Genomic DNA, 13,942 nt, shown 5'->3' on the forward strand with positions numbered 1-13,942 from the left:
AGATAGAAAGAGAAATTCCACTTAAAATAACTGTAGACAATATAAAATATTTGGGAATCTATATGCCAAGACAAAACCAGAAACACTGTGAACACAGTTACAAAACACTTCTCACACAAATAAAGTGAAGTCCAAACAACTGGAAATATATCAATTGCTCATGGGTAGGATGAGCTAATATAATAAAAATGACAATTTACCTAAATTAATTTACTTATTCAGTGCCATACCAAACTACCAAAAATTATTTTATAGAGCTAGGAAAAAAATCATAACAAAATTCATCTGGGAAGAACAAAAAAAATCAAGGAATTAATGAAATAAAATGCAAAGGAAGGTGGTCTAGTTGTACCAGATCTAAAACTACAATAATAAGTGGCAATCATTAAAACTATTTGGCTCTGGCTAAGAAATACAGTGGTGGATCAGTGGAATAGGTTAGGTACACAAGACAAAATAGTAAATGATTACTGTGATCTACTGTTTGATAAACTCAAAGACTCCAGTTTCTGGGATGAGAATAGCTTTTCAGCACTTCTACTTTGTCTTTCATTTTTCTCCCCAGGTTCTGATACATAAATCCTTTTTAAATTCTTATCATTCAGTGACTCAGATAAGAACATCCAGACTCTCAGTAAATCACTTTTCACTCAAAAGTCACAAATACTTAAATTCACCCCATTAAATTGATAATCTTTTTAAAAAATCATACCTCAGTCTTCAAATATTTATAAGATCTCCCATTCTTTTTAGTTTTACCCTTTTTAATTATACATGTATATGCAAACAAGCTAAAGTACCCTTGATGCTTTCAGCTCTGAAGACTTCAAAGTAATTGTCCATTTCTTTGATGTCCTTGAAACTACGTTTCTTTAAACTAGAGCAATGTGCTCCAAATTAATTTTTTTCCTCTTCCTATGTGTAGCATTAAACTATTCTCATATAAGTAAGGCATCATTTTTATATTATTCACAAAGAGATTTGATTATGTTTGTGCCACACATTATTTTTTATTACAAACTGTTCATGTCTTATCTGAAAGCTGATTTTGTATAGATATAGATATAGATATAGATATATAGATATATATATAGATATAGATAGATAGATAGATGGATGTATATTTTTCTACTCCTTTTCCTCCTCTTATTTGTTATCAAAATATTCATCTTTAACAGAGGCAAAATATTGTGTCCTTTGATAAGTAATTTAATCTTTCCTCTATAGAAAAACATTTTTCCTGATCTTTTCCTAATTGAACTGTTCCATATAAAAACATACTTAAATGGAATAATGAAACTTACATTTGGTACAATATTTTGTTCCTCTTTCTTCTACTCTATCATTTTACTACCTTTCTTGTCCTCTCTCTACCTTTCTTTTGTCTTTGATTCTTCCCATTCTTCAATCTATATTATTCCTTCTGTATTTTGCCCCTAGTCCTACTGTTAGATTCTACCTTTTCTATTTATTCTCCATTATTTGATTCTATTAATTTTTCAATAACTTGATACTCTTTCTGACTTCTATGTGTACTGATTTTTTTTCTCATTTCAACTCTCCCCATCAGTTAAAAGCAACTACCAAGCATTATATACTTAATGAAAAGATGGAAGGCCAGCACAGTTTTTACATATAAAAGATTAGAGTGAAATTATATCTTATATTACTTAATAGTATTCAGAAAGAAAGGGCATTCTAAAAATAAGATTCTTCCCTTTAAAAATGCATACCTCCAAATGTAAAGGATGCATATCAATTAATAAATGAATAAATAGATTTAATTTGATAAAATCATGTGTTTTTATCTTAAAAATCTTTAACAACGAACTTTTCTTAGAATGATATGGATGAGGAGTGGCAGGGGAGAGCAAGAGAACAGAGACTGAATATTTCAGGAGAGAAGAGGGAAAGGTAACATAAGTTTATTGTTTCTTTTGATTTGTTTTTTAAAGAACCAAAATAAGATAAAGTAGTACAAATGGAAAAATGGCAAATTACACATCAATGATGAAGGTAATGAGAATTAGGCAAATTTTGCTTGGTATTTCAGGTTAAATAGATCACATGGTGGGAAGTTTCTCCCTCAAGAAGATCACATAGTACAGTATTATGTCTGTATTGTGGTTTTATTTTTTTGTTTTGTTTTGTTTTTTAGGCAATTGGGGTTAAATGACTTGCCCAGAGTCACACAGCTAGTAAGTGTCAAGTGTTTGGTCTGAGGTCACATTTGAACTCAGGTCCTCCTGACTTCAGGGCTGGTGCTCTATCCACTGTGCAACCTAGCTGCCCCATTACTTCCATATTGTTGCTTCATATGGAGTATATTTGGCATAGTAGATGAAAAAGGCATGCAATTGGAGATTTTCTTCCCTAGAAATCATGATTCTTTCCAAAAACTTAGGCTGCTCTCTTTCTAGTCTTGTTGTCATCTTCAGTGCTATAAGGACTGGAGGATTCATACTATTCCTCAGGAAGTTCAAGGTTTTTAATGGCTCTGGTATTTGTTCTACTATAGCCACATGGGCAATCTTTTTATGTGTTACTGATGAAGCAAGCTCTCTCATCCCTCCCCACCTCCACAGCTAAAAAACAAAGCTATGCTAGGGCATAGGGTTTATTTTGAAATATTTATACATTAATGCATGCATTAATGCAAAATTTCACATAGTTTTTCTCTTTCACCCTACATGTCTGTATGAAGAAAAAAAGGTACAAAAACTATTTCTAGAAGTGTCTCTGATGTTTCCAAGTTGTTTTGATTTTTCAGGATTTTTTAAAGTGTTCAAATACACACCATAATCATTTAAAAATAGACTTAGAGCTAAACATATTTCACTATTACTTCCTTGTTTCCTAGTTACTTGTGAATGAGGTGAACTGCCTTCTTTAGGACACTGGTCGATATAATTGCTCTCCATTTTTCATACCTAACGGTTTCTTGAGGCAGCAAGTCAAATGGTTACCCAAATCATGTTTTAGTTACTTTACAAATTTATTATTTAATGGAGGCAAATTTCTAAACACCTTAAAATCAAAGGATTCTTATCTTACATTTTTAATATTTCCACAAAAGAATTCTGATTTTTTTCACTAAAATTTCCATTTACGTCATTGCTTTTCATTTTAAAGGCATTTTAGGTAGACAGGGACAAATTTTTCTTTCTATTGAGAAGCTTAACATTACAGAGGTGATTATTTCCTGAATATACTAGTCATTTACTTTGTATATGTTAATCAAGTGGCTGCCTTTTAGGTTCACTGATTTAATATCAGGATAGAGTGTCAAATGTTTCTGTGTGTGCGTGTGTGTGTGTTTGTGCATGTATGTGTGTCTGTGTGTGTGCAAGTGTGTTATGCTAACTTCCACATTTCTGACATGAATGAAATTTAGACCTCTATTTTGCCTCTTTTCTTTGTAAGTTCCTTTTTCTTGAACATCTGCTCTATAATTCTGGTTTCTTTTATTATTTCTTCTCTTTCCTCTGAGAGGAACATATTTACTTCTGGCATCTGTCTTTTATCTTCATCTCTGAAGACAGAAGCAAAATGCAATTTCAGCTTAATTTTTTCTCCTTCATTTGCTTTCTTTGTAACTGAGATCCAGAAAGTCCTTTATTTGTTTCACTTTTTGAAAGACTAGCATTTCATTTCGATTGGCACATTCTCTAACACACAGTGACTTGTGACTTTTGACTAGGGAGACGGTGTTCAAGAGTTGCTGTCATCTCTCTGAGCTGAGCATCAATGACGGGATCATAGATTTAGTGCTTGAAAGGATTATAGTTGCCCTTGTGTCAAACTCCTGTATTTTACAGATGATGAAATTGAAAGGTTAATTTACTTGCCCCAGGATAGAGAACTAGTAAGAATCAGGGCTAGGTTTAGAACACAACTTATTCTAACTCCGAGTCCTATCCACCAGATCATGCTGCTTCTCAGAATATAGATGTAGAATTCATCATTGGGCATGAGCAGGAAGATTTTTTTTTTTCAGCAGGTAGGACCTGGCAGCTCTAACATATGCTTAAATACCCACCAAAATCCAGGCTAATAATAATGTTACATTCATATAGTTATTGAAGTTATATACAACATTTTACATACACTATCTCCTTCGTTCCTCACAGGAATCCTGTGAAGTAGATGCTGTTGTCATTCCCATATTACAAATGAGGAAACTGGAGCTCAGAGAGGCTATTTCTTGACTCACTCAGTAACTGAAATAAGATTAAAACTCAGATCTTTTTGACCAAGTCTAGAGAGTTTTATTCACTAAACACCATGCCACAATACTATAATAGAACAATAAAATAGGACTTCCTGGAGAATATAATCCATAATACACACTTTTGGAATTTTAGAGGTATTTAGTTTTGTTTTTTTTTTATTTATTTTATTTTCAATTCATGGAACAAAACAAGCATTTTCATATCACGGTACAATAAGAAAGATGATTGCACATGAAACTGCAAATCTACCATGTACAACTTCCTATTCCCTCCAAATATACAACAGAGTTATCATGTAAATTTATTTTCTTTCCTTTTTTTTCTTACCCCCCAACCCTGCCCTAGAGATGGCTACCATTAATCACACATAGGTATGTGTGTATGTGTGTGTGTGTGTGTGTGTGTATGTGTAAAATTATTCTATACATACTTCTATTTATCAGTTCTTTCTCTGAATGCAGATAACATCTTTCTTCATATTTCCTTTATTTTTAATTTACATGTTTATAATAGTCAAAATGACTTAATTGCTCAAGGTTATGGATCTAGTGTTATTCTCTTTCCTCTCTGGCTTATAGGTCTACCAATTTATTCTTTCAACAAATTTCATAAGATTTAGATATGGAAAAAGCCTTGTTGAAAGTTGCACAGATAAGATTAGTAGAGCTGGTATTCTAGCCCATGTCTTCTGACCTCAAACCCATCACTCTTGCACTACACCAAGAGTTAACATTTGTTATAGTGCCCTGTATTTCTACCTTTTCTTTTATATTATCTCTATAAAGCGATAAGATTAATAAGGATTATAGTTGTTATTATGGAATCTATAAAAGCCAAATGACAGCAGGATAGAAGACTGAAATGAAAAATCTACTTTGAAAGATAAATGTGGAAACTTTGGACAGTAATTCACTGTTAGTGGAACTATAAACTGATTTATTTTAGAGCAATCTGGAATTATGCCCAAAGAGTTATTCAGATGCCTGTACCTTTTGACCCAGCAATACCACTACTAGGTCTACTTCCCAAGAGGATTAAGGGGAAAAGCAAAAGAACCTAGATGTTCTAAAATATTTCTAATAGTTATCTTTGTGGTGGCAAAAGACTGGAAATTGTGGGGATGCCCATCAATTGGGGAATGGCTGAACAAGTTGTGGTTATCATTATGATGGAATATGTGGCGAATAAAATAATCATTAAGGACAATGTTTTAGGGGAAATTATAATCAATTTTATCAACCACAGCCAGCATATGATTGACAAAAAGACTCCTTTCCTCTTGATTCATCAAAGATGAAGCATGGACACTTTTGGAGGTTTATATGCATTTGGACAAGAGGTGTTCTATTAGACAGCAATCAACTCTAATTGGCTAATAATTAATGATAAATGGACTTTAAAAGAGAAGTGAACTTACTCCAATTAAGGACTTAGAGTGACATCATGTCACTCTTACACAGAAACACTATCCCTATACCCAGAACAGTCTGAGCCTTGGACAATCTAGACAAAAGGATCTATCTCCACCCAAGCTTAATTGAATGAACTTCACCTTAGATTAGAGATTACTTGTAAGGTTGGGTGGGGTTGGAGAGAGAAGGTTAGCTCAACTTTCAGAGACTCAGTTCTTGAAATAAGGATGGAAAAAAGAGAGAATTTTGAATCTCTCCAAATCATTGGTTATTAATGATCATTTCTCTCAAATACTAGTGTGCTATAAGAAATTATGAGCTCAGTGATCTTACAAAAACATTACATGAAATAATGAATAGCAAAATGATCAGAACCAAGAGAATGTTGTATGCAGTAACAATATTGTTTTTAAAACTGTGATTAAGTCATTTTGACTACTATAAATACCCAAATCAACTACAAAGAACATATGAAGAAGTATGTATGGAATGGCTTTACACATATGTGCATATTTGTGTCTAATGGTAGTCATCTGTAGGGTGGGGGGGAGGAAGAAAAAAGGAAAAAAAAAGAAAGTTACCTGATTATTATATATTTAAAAGGAATAGCAAGTTGTACATAATAGATTTGCAGATACATACACAATCATTTTTTTTTTTTGGTGAGGCAATCAGGGTTAAGTGACTTGCCCAGGATCACATAGCTAGTAAGTGTCAAGTGTCTGAGGCCAGATTTGAGCTCAGGTCCTCCTGACTTCAAGGCTGGAGCTCTATCCACTGTGCTATCTAGCTGCCTCTCCATCTTTTTTTTTCTATTCTATTATGTTTCAGTTGCATGCTAATTCATTAATATGCTTTATCTCTATTTTAATGATGAGTTTAGAGATAGGAATTTTCCCCTAAGTAATGATTTCACTGCATTCTGTAAATTTTAGTATACTCTCTCATTGCTGCCATTCTCTTTAATGAAATGGTGAATTGTTTCTATGATTTGTTCTTTGATCCACTCATTCTCTAATTACCAATTAATTTGTAATTTATATCTCAATGACCTTTTATTGAACATAATTTTTGTCACATTATGATATCACTCTGCGTTTCTAAATCTTTTATCCATTTCAACCTTATATTAGTATATGGTGTGAGACTGTTCTCAATGCTTAGGTTCTTCCAAACTGCTTTCCAGTTTTCCCATTAATTTTTGTCAAATGTTGAAATCATACATTCAAAGCTGGGATCTTTTGTTTTATCAAACACTAGATCTATACATAGGTATATCAAACACTATAGTAATTTACTACTGTTTATTCCATGGATCTGAGGGGGTGATGGGACCTGGACCCCTAAAAGGAAAAGACCATGTTTTTGAAAGCAACCTAATCCCAGGATTTTCCCATACATTTCAGCAGCCCAGATCACTGCCACCTCCAATCAAGGCAACTCATCCACCTCAGTGCCACCTAGATCACATAGTTAGCTTATTTGACATTCCTTTCACAGTTGTACCTGGCCCACCCCAGACTACTTACCACTCCTTAATTCCATCCAGATCCTTTCACTGTCTTTTTTGTATATAAGCATCACTACCCTCCCCATTAAATTGCAGGTTCACGAAGGAACCCTGCCTGCTTCTATTGGCATTATAGTAAACCTCATCACTGGACTAGAAAAAGGTTTGAGTGCATGAATTCATTCCAGGCAGATCCTGCCCTGTACCCTGACATTTCAGGGTTCCCAGCAACCACAATTAGTATCAGATCCATCATTCTATTTCTTAGTCAAGACTTGATTGTTTTCATGATTACTGCTTTATAATATAGTTTGAAATCTGGTGGTGCTAGGCACCATCCTTCACACTTTTTTTTCATTGATTCCCTTGATATTCTTGACCTTTTCTTTTTTCAAATGAATTTTTATTATTACTTTTATAGCTCACTAAAGTAATTTTTGGTAGTTTGATTGGTATGCTAAAGAATGAATAAATTAAATTAGGTAGAATTATTATTTTTACTATATTAACTAAGGCTATCCTCGAGTAATTATTATTTCTCTAATTTTTTAGATCTGTCTTTATTTGTGTGAAGAGTATTTTGTAATTGTGTTCATGTAGTCCCTGGGTTTCTCTTGGCAGGTAGAATGCCAACAACTTTATATTGTCCATAATTATTTTAAAGGGAATTTCTCTTCTTCCTTCAGAGTTTTGGTGGCAGTATATAGAAATGATGATGATTTATGTGGATTTATTTTATATTCTGCAACTTTGCTAACTTTGATTGTTTCAACTAATTTTTTAGTTCATTCCCTAAAGTTCTCTAAGTATACCATCATATCATCTGCAAGAGTGATTGTTTTGTTTCCTTGTTGTCTATTTTTATTCTTTCAATTCCTTTTCTCTTTTTTTTTTTGTCTTATTGGTATAGCTAGCACTTCTAGTACAATACTGAATAATAGTGGTGATAAAGGTTATCTTTGTGGTTGTTGTTTAGTAAGTAATTGTGTCCTACTTTTAGTGCCCCCATTACAGTTTTCTTGGCAAAGATACTGGAGTGGTTTGTCATTTCCATCTTCAGCTCATTTTCAGAAGAGGAAACTGAGGCCAATAGGGTTAAGTGACTTGCCCAGGGTCATTTAGCTAGTAAGTATCTGAGGCCAGATTTTAACTCAGCTTTTCCTGACTCTAAGACTGGCATTCTATCCACTGCTTGACCTATCTGCATAGCAGGCATCTTTGCTTAACTTTTCATTTTACTAGGAAGACTTCCAGTTTATCTCCATTATAGATAATGCTTGCTCTTGGTTTTATATAAATATCACTTATAATTTAAAGGAAGGCTTTATTTTTCCTATGCTTTCCCATGTTTTTAATAGGAAAAATAGAATTGTATTTTGTCAAAGGCTTTTTCTGCATTTATTGACACAATCATTGATTTTTTTAAATTGATATGTTCAATAATGCTGGTAGTTTCCCTAGTATTGAAACAGTACTGTATTCCTGGCACAAATCCCACCTGGTCATAGTATATGATCCTTTTGATATATTGCTGTAATCTCCTTGCTAGTATTTTATTTAAAATGTTTGCATGGATATTCATTAAGGAAATTGATCTATAGGGTTCTTTCTCTGTTTTTGCTCTCCCTGATTAAGTATCAAACTCATATTTTGTCATAAAAGGAATTTATTGGGATTCCTTTACCTATTTTTTTTTTAATGCTTTACCTTATATAGTATTGGGATGAAATGTTCCTTAACTGTAGAATTCTCTTAAAAATCCATCTGGTGTTTGGGATTATTTCTTAGGTAACTTATTTATGGCTTGTTCACTTTCTCTTTCTAAAATTGGGTTATTTAGATATTTTATCTCCTCTTATGTTAACCTGGGCAGTTTATATTTTTGCAAATATTCATCCATTTCACTTAGATTGTCAGTTTTACTGGCATGTAATTGGGCAAAATAATTCCCAATAATTACTTTCATTTCATCTTCATTGGTGATGATTTCACCCTTTTCATTTTTGATACTGGTAATTTGGTTTTCTTTTTTCTTTTTTGAAAATCAAATTAATCAATGGTGTATCTATTTTATGTTTTTTTTCATAAAACTAGATCCTGCTTTTACTTATAAGTTCATTATTTTTATTTTCTTTCAATTTTATTAATTTTTAGAAGATTTTCATTTGTGTTTGAGGATTTTTAATTTGTTCTTTTTCTAGTTTTTTTTTACTTTCACACCCAATTCATTGATGTTCTCCTTTTCTCTTTTATTGATGTAAGTGTTTAGAATCATAAATTTCCCCCAAATATGACTTTGACTACATCTTACACATTTTGATGTATTATCTCATAGTTGTCGTTCTCTTTAATGAATAATTAATCAATGTTGTGATTTATTCTTTGACCCATTTGTTCTTTAGGATTAGATGGTTTTTCAGTTAATTATTAATATACACTTCCACAGCTCTTCATTTAATGTAATTTTGTTTGTATTGTGGTTGGGAAAGGGTGCATTTAATATTTCTGCTTTTCTGCATTTAGTTGTGAGGTTTTTATGCCCTACTAAATTGACAGTTTTTGCAAAGGTGCCACACACAGTTGTGAAAAAGGTGTACTCCTTTCTATTCCCATTCAATTCTCTTCAGAGTATTGTCATGTCTAACTTTTCTAAGATTTTATTCATCTCCTTAATTTCTTTTTTTAATTTATTTTATGGTTAAATTTCTTTAGTTCTTTGAAGGGAAATTTGAAGTCCCTCTAGTATAGCTTTACTACACTAGTCTATTTTCTCCTATAAAAATTCATTTAAATTTTAAGAATTTGAATGCTATGTCATTTAGTGCATATAAGTTTAGTTTTGATATTATTTCATTGTCTATGATGACTTTTAGCAAGAGGTAGTTTCCCTGCTTCTCCCTTTTACTTAGGTCTATTTTTGCTTTTACTTTGTCAAATTATCATTACTACCTCTGTCTTTTTCCCTTAAGCTGAAGTAGCATAGTTTCTGCTACAGCCCCTTATTTTAATTATGTGTGTGTTCCTTATAAACAATATATTGTTGGATTCTGGTTTCTAATCCATTCTGCTGTCTGTTTCCATTTTATAGATGTGTTCATCCCATTAACATTTATAGTTATGATTATTAGCTGTGCATTTCCTTCCATCCTGTTTTCTTGTTTTTATCTTCTCTCATTTATTATCCTGTTAACCCTCTAAAGGTTGTTTTGCTTCTGGTCACTGATATTTTTCCTTTTTATCACCTCTTCCTCCTCTCTTTTATCCCCTTCCCCTCCTACTTTCCTATTAGTAAGATAATTTTATATATCCAAATCAGTGTGTGTGTGTGTGTTTGTATTTCCCTCTTTGAACCAATTTACATGGGAGTGAAGTTTAAGCATTTCCTACCACCCCCAACATTTCTACCTCCACTGTAAAAACTCTTTTTTTCATGCCTCTTTTATGTGAGATAATTTCCACCATGCTTCCTCTTCCTTCTCCCTTCTCCCTTCTCCCAAGTCATACTTCTTCCCACATATCCATTATTTAATGTCATCCCAACATAATCAGTTCTTTCCCATGCCTTTTTCTTATGTAGAATCCTCCTAACTGCACTAATAATGGTAAAATTACATTCATCATCTTCCCATAGAGAAATGTAAATAGTTTAACCTTACTGAGTCCCTTATGAATTCTCTTTCATGTTTACTTTTTATTCTTTTGAGTCTTGTATTTTATATCAAAGTATTTTAAGTCTAGTCCTCTCATCAGGAATGCTTGAAAGACCTTTATTTCATTAAATATTCATTTTTTTCCTTTTAAAGATTGTACTGTTTTGCTTGGTAATTTATTCTTGGTTGTAGTCTAGCTCTTTTGCCTTCTGAAGTATCATATCATAAGCCCTCCTCTCCTTTAAGGTGGAAGTTGTCAGATCTTGTGTGATTCTGTCTCACTCCATGGTATTTGAATGGATGTTATGTAATTACCTGAAGTATTTTCTCTTTGACCTGTAAGTTGTGGGACTTTGTCATATTAGTTCTGTGATTTTTCATTTTGGGATCTCTTTCAGGTGGTGATTGGTAGATCTTTTCAATTTCTATTTTACCCTTTCATTCTACAACACTGAGGCAGTTTTCCTTGATAATTTCCTGAAATATGCTCTTTCTTTCAACACCACTTTCTGGCAGTCCAATAATTATTAATTCATCTTTCTTCAATCTATTTTCCAGATAAGTTGTTTTTTCCAATGAGATATTCCACATTTTATTTTATTTTTTCTCCATTTTTTACTTTGTTTTTTTTATTTCTTGGTGTCTTATGGAGTTATTAACTTCAACTTGCCCAATTCTAATTTTTAAGGAATTATTTTCTTCAGTGAGCTTTTATACCTCTTTTTCCATTAGTTCAGTTTTGCTTTCTAAGGAATTATTTTCATGAGTGAATTTTTGTACCTCTTTTTTTTCATTTGGCCAATTCTGATGTTTAAGACATTATTTTCTTCAGAATTGTGTGTTTCTACCAAGATATTCATTGTCTTTTCATAATTTTCTTCCTTTCCTCTCATTTCTTTGCCTAATTTTTCTTAGAGCACCTTTCTTTGATTTTGAAAATAATTTTCTCTTTATGGAATTCATTTTGGTCTTGTGTCCAATTCACATTTTTCTTTGTGACTTTGTAGCTATTTTGACTGCATTTTCTTCTTCTGATGTTGTGTCTTCATCTTCCCTGTCACTATAGTAATTTGTTAGAGTCAGGTTGTTTTTTGTTTGCTTATTTTTCCGTCTTATTTCTTGATTTTAAATTTTATTTTAAAGTTGGCCTCCATTCTAGGTTTGGGGAAGTGGAAAGCACTGCCTCAAGCTTCAGGGTTTTTCACACTGCCTTTTTTTTCAAAGCTCATTCTGGATTTTGGCAGTTTTTGGAGTTTACTAGATGGTGAGACCTGGGTATAGATTTGATCACCATTCTTTTCATCTGTATCATGGCCCTTATGCAGGAAAGGTTCCTAGTCCCTTGGGACTGGATGTGGGACTGCTTCTTATGGTTGCTGCTCTCTTGAAACTGGAAAGAAATACTATTCCTGAGGATCCCTGATTCCTTGTGACAGAAGTAATACTGTTCCTCAGGATCCCTGTTCCCTCTTGACCAAAAATGCTCCTCTTGAACAGTGACCCAGAAAGGGATATAGGCAATGGAATTGCCAAAGAGTATCCAGTCTTGTTTCCAGTGCTAGCACAGGGGTCCCCCTGTAATCTCTTTCTGAACACTTGCCAGGTCTCCTTACCATCTCTGGCTTGAGAACCCTCAAAGCTGCTGATATTTTTCTTGTTACCACCAATTCATACTGCTCACGTTTCATCCATGTCTGCTCCAAGTCAGCCCCCATCCTTGTGTCACAGATGTATTTTTCACTCTTCTAAGTTGCGTTGTGCTGGAGGAAAGTTTTATTTAACCTTTTGTTGGCATTCACACTCCAGATTTTGATTTAAGACACTATTTTTGAGTTGTTTGGAGGGGAATATTGGGAGAACTTGGCTAAATGTTTACTATACTCTACCATCTTGGCTCTACCTCTACAAGGAAGAAAAGTTATCTGTTAATAAGCAGACAGAATTAATTATCCATTCCTTTATCTATTTATTTGTGGACGCCAAATGAGGTCAGATGAACTGCTATAAAGACTAGTACAATATTTGTGTACATTTCCAACCTGCATTCATACTTTAATCATTGGTCTACTAAGTTTTTAATAGGTAAATAAGATGTGGTGGGAGAGAAGAGAAGAAGCTTCAAGCTTCGCATCCCAACTCTACCTCTTAAATGTGAAGAGGTAACATCCATACTTGTTCTTATAATTAAGGGGGAAAGGGGAAGCAGGGCTTTTACAATTTTGAACAACCATATTCTTAAAGGCCACGAGATGAAAATGTTATTCCATGAAAATATGTTACTTTCTTTTTGTCAATGTATATGTTTTGAGCGTTATTTTCTCTGCTCCACTTGTCTCTCTCCTTTAAGAGCTCAAAATTCTGAAGTTTTCAATTGTATGTTGTTGTTATTATGACACAATGTGATGTAGTGGATAAAAAAGCTAACTTTGTACTCAGGAAATTTAGATCCAAGTTCTGTTAAAACACCTAAACTAGATCTCTGACCCTGGGTAAACCACTTTATCTCCCCAGGTATTTCTTCAGAGAAATTTGTTCATCTCCATTCATAGAGCAAGTTTCCACACTAGGATTTCCCTATAATAATAACACATATCTAGGACAAAAATGTTATTGTTGTTTTATTTATTGAATGTAGACTTATTTTTTTTATTTTTCTGTTTTTTTCAAATGAGCATTTTTTTTCTCATTTTAAAATTCTTCTCTAAAAAGAGTCCACATTAAGTTGTTGTTTTTTTTTCCCCTTTTCCTTATAAGCACCTTGGCATGCCCCCTGGCTTTCTTTAGGATGCAAAAACCCTTTGTATAAATAAAGAAAAAAGCAGTATAACTCATCTTAATTCATGTAGGCTTTGGTACTTAGAAAGGGTCAGAAAAGTGTTTTTCAAATTGATTTATGATCATGACTTAATTTATCAATAAAAAAGTCAATTGAAGTTCACAATTATTTTCTTCATCTATAATCAAGTTAAACTAAGAATCCTTCCCTAGGCACTCATAACTATTTGATGAAAGAATTGAGATTATAAATTAGTTACTTTTCCCCTGACAAGTCAAGCTAACATTAATTCAGTCAGCAATGCTGTTGATTTCATTTCCTCTAAATCTTCTTGTTATTTCATCTACTTTTCAAGGTTCAGG

This window comes from Vombatus ursinus, unplaced genomic scaffold, assembly GCF_900497805.2.
Source record: "Vombatus ursinus unplaced genomic scaffold, bare-nosed wombat genome assembly UNPS02014781.1, whole genome shotgun sequence".
Classification (NCBI taxonomy): Eukaryota; Metazoa; Chordata; class Mammalia; order Diprotodontia; family Vombatidae; genus Vombatus; species Vombatus ursinus.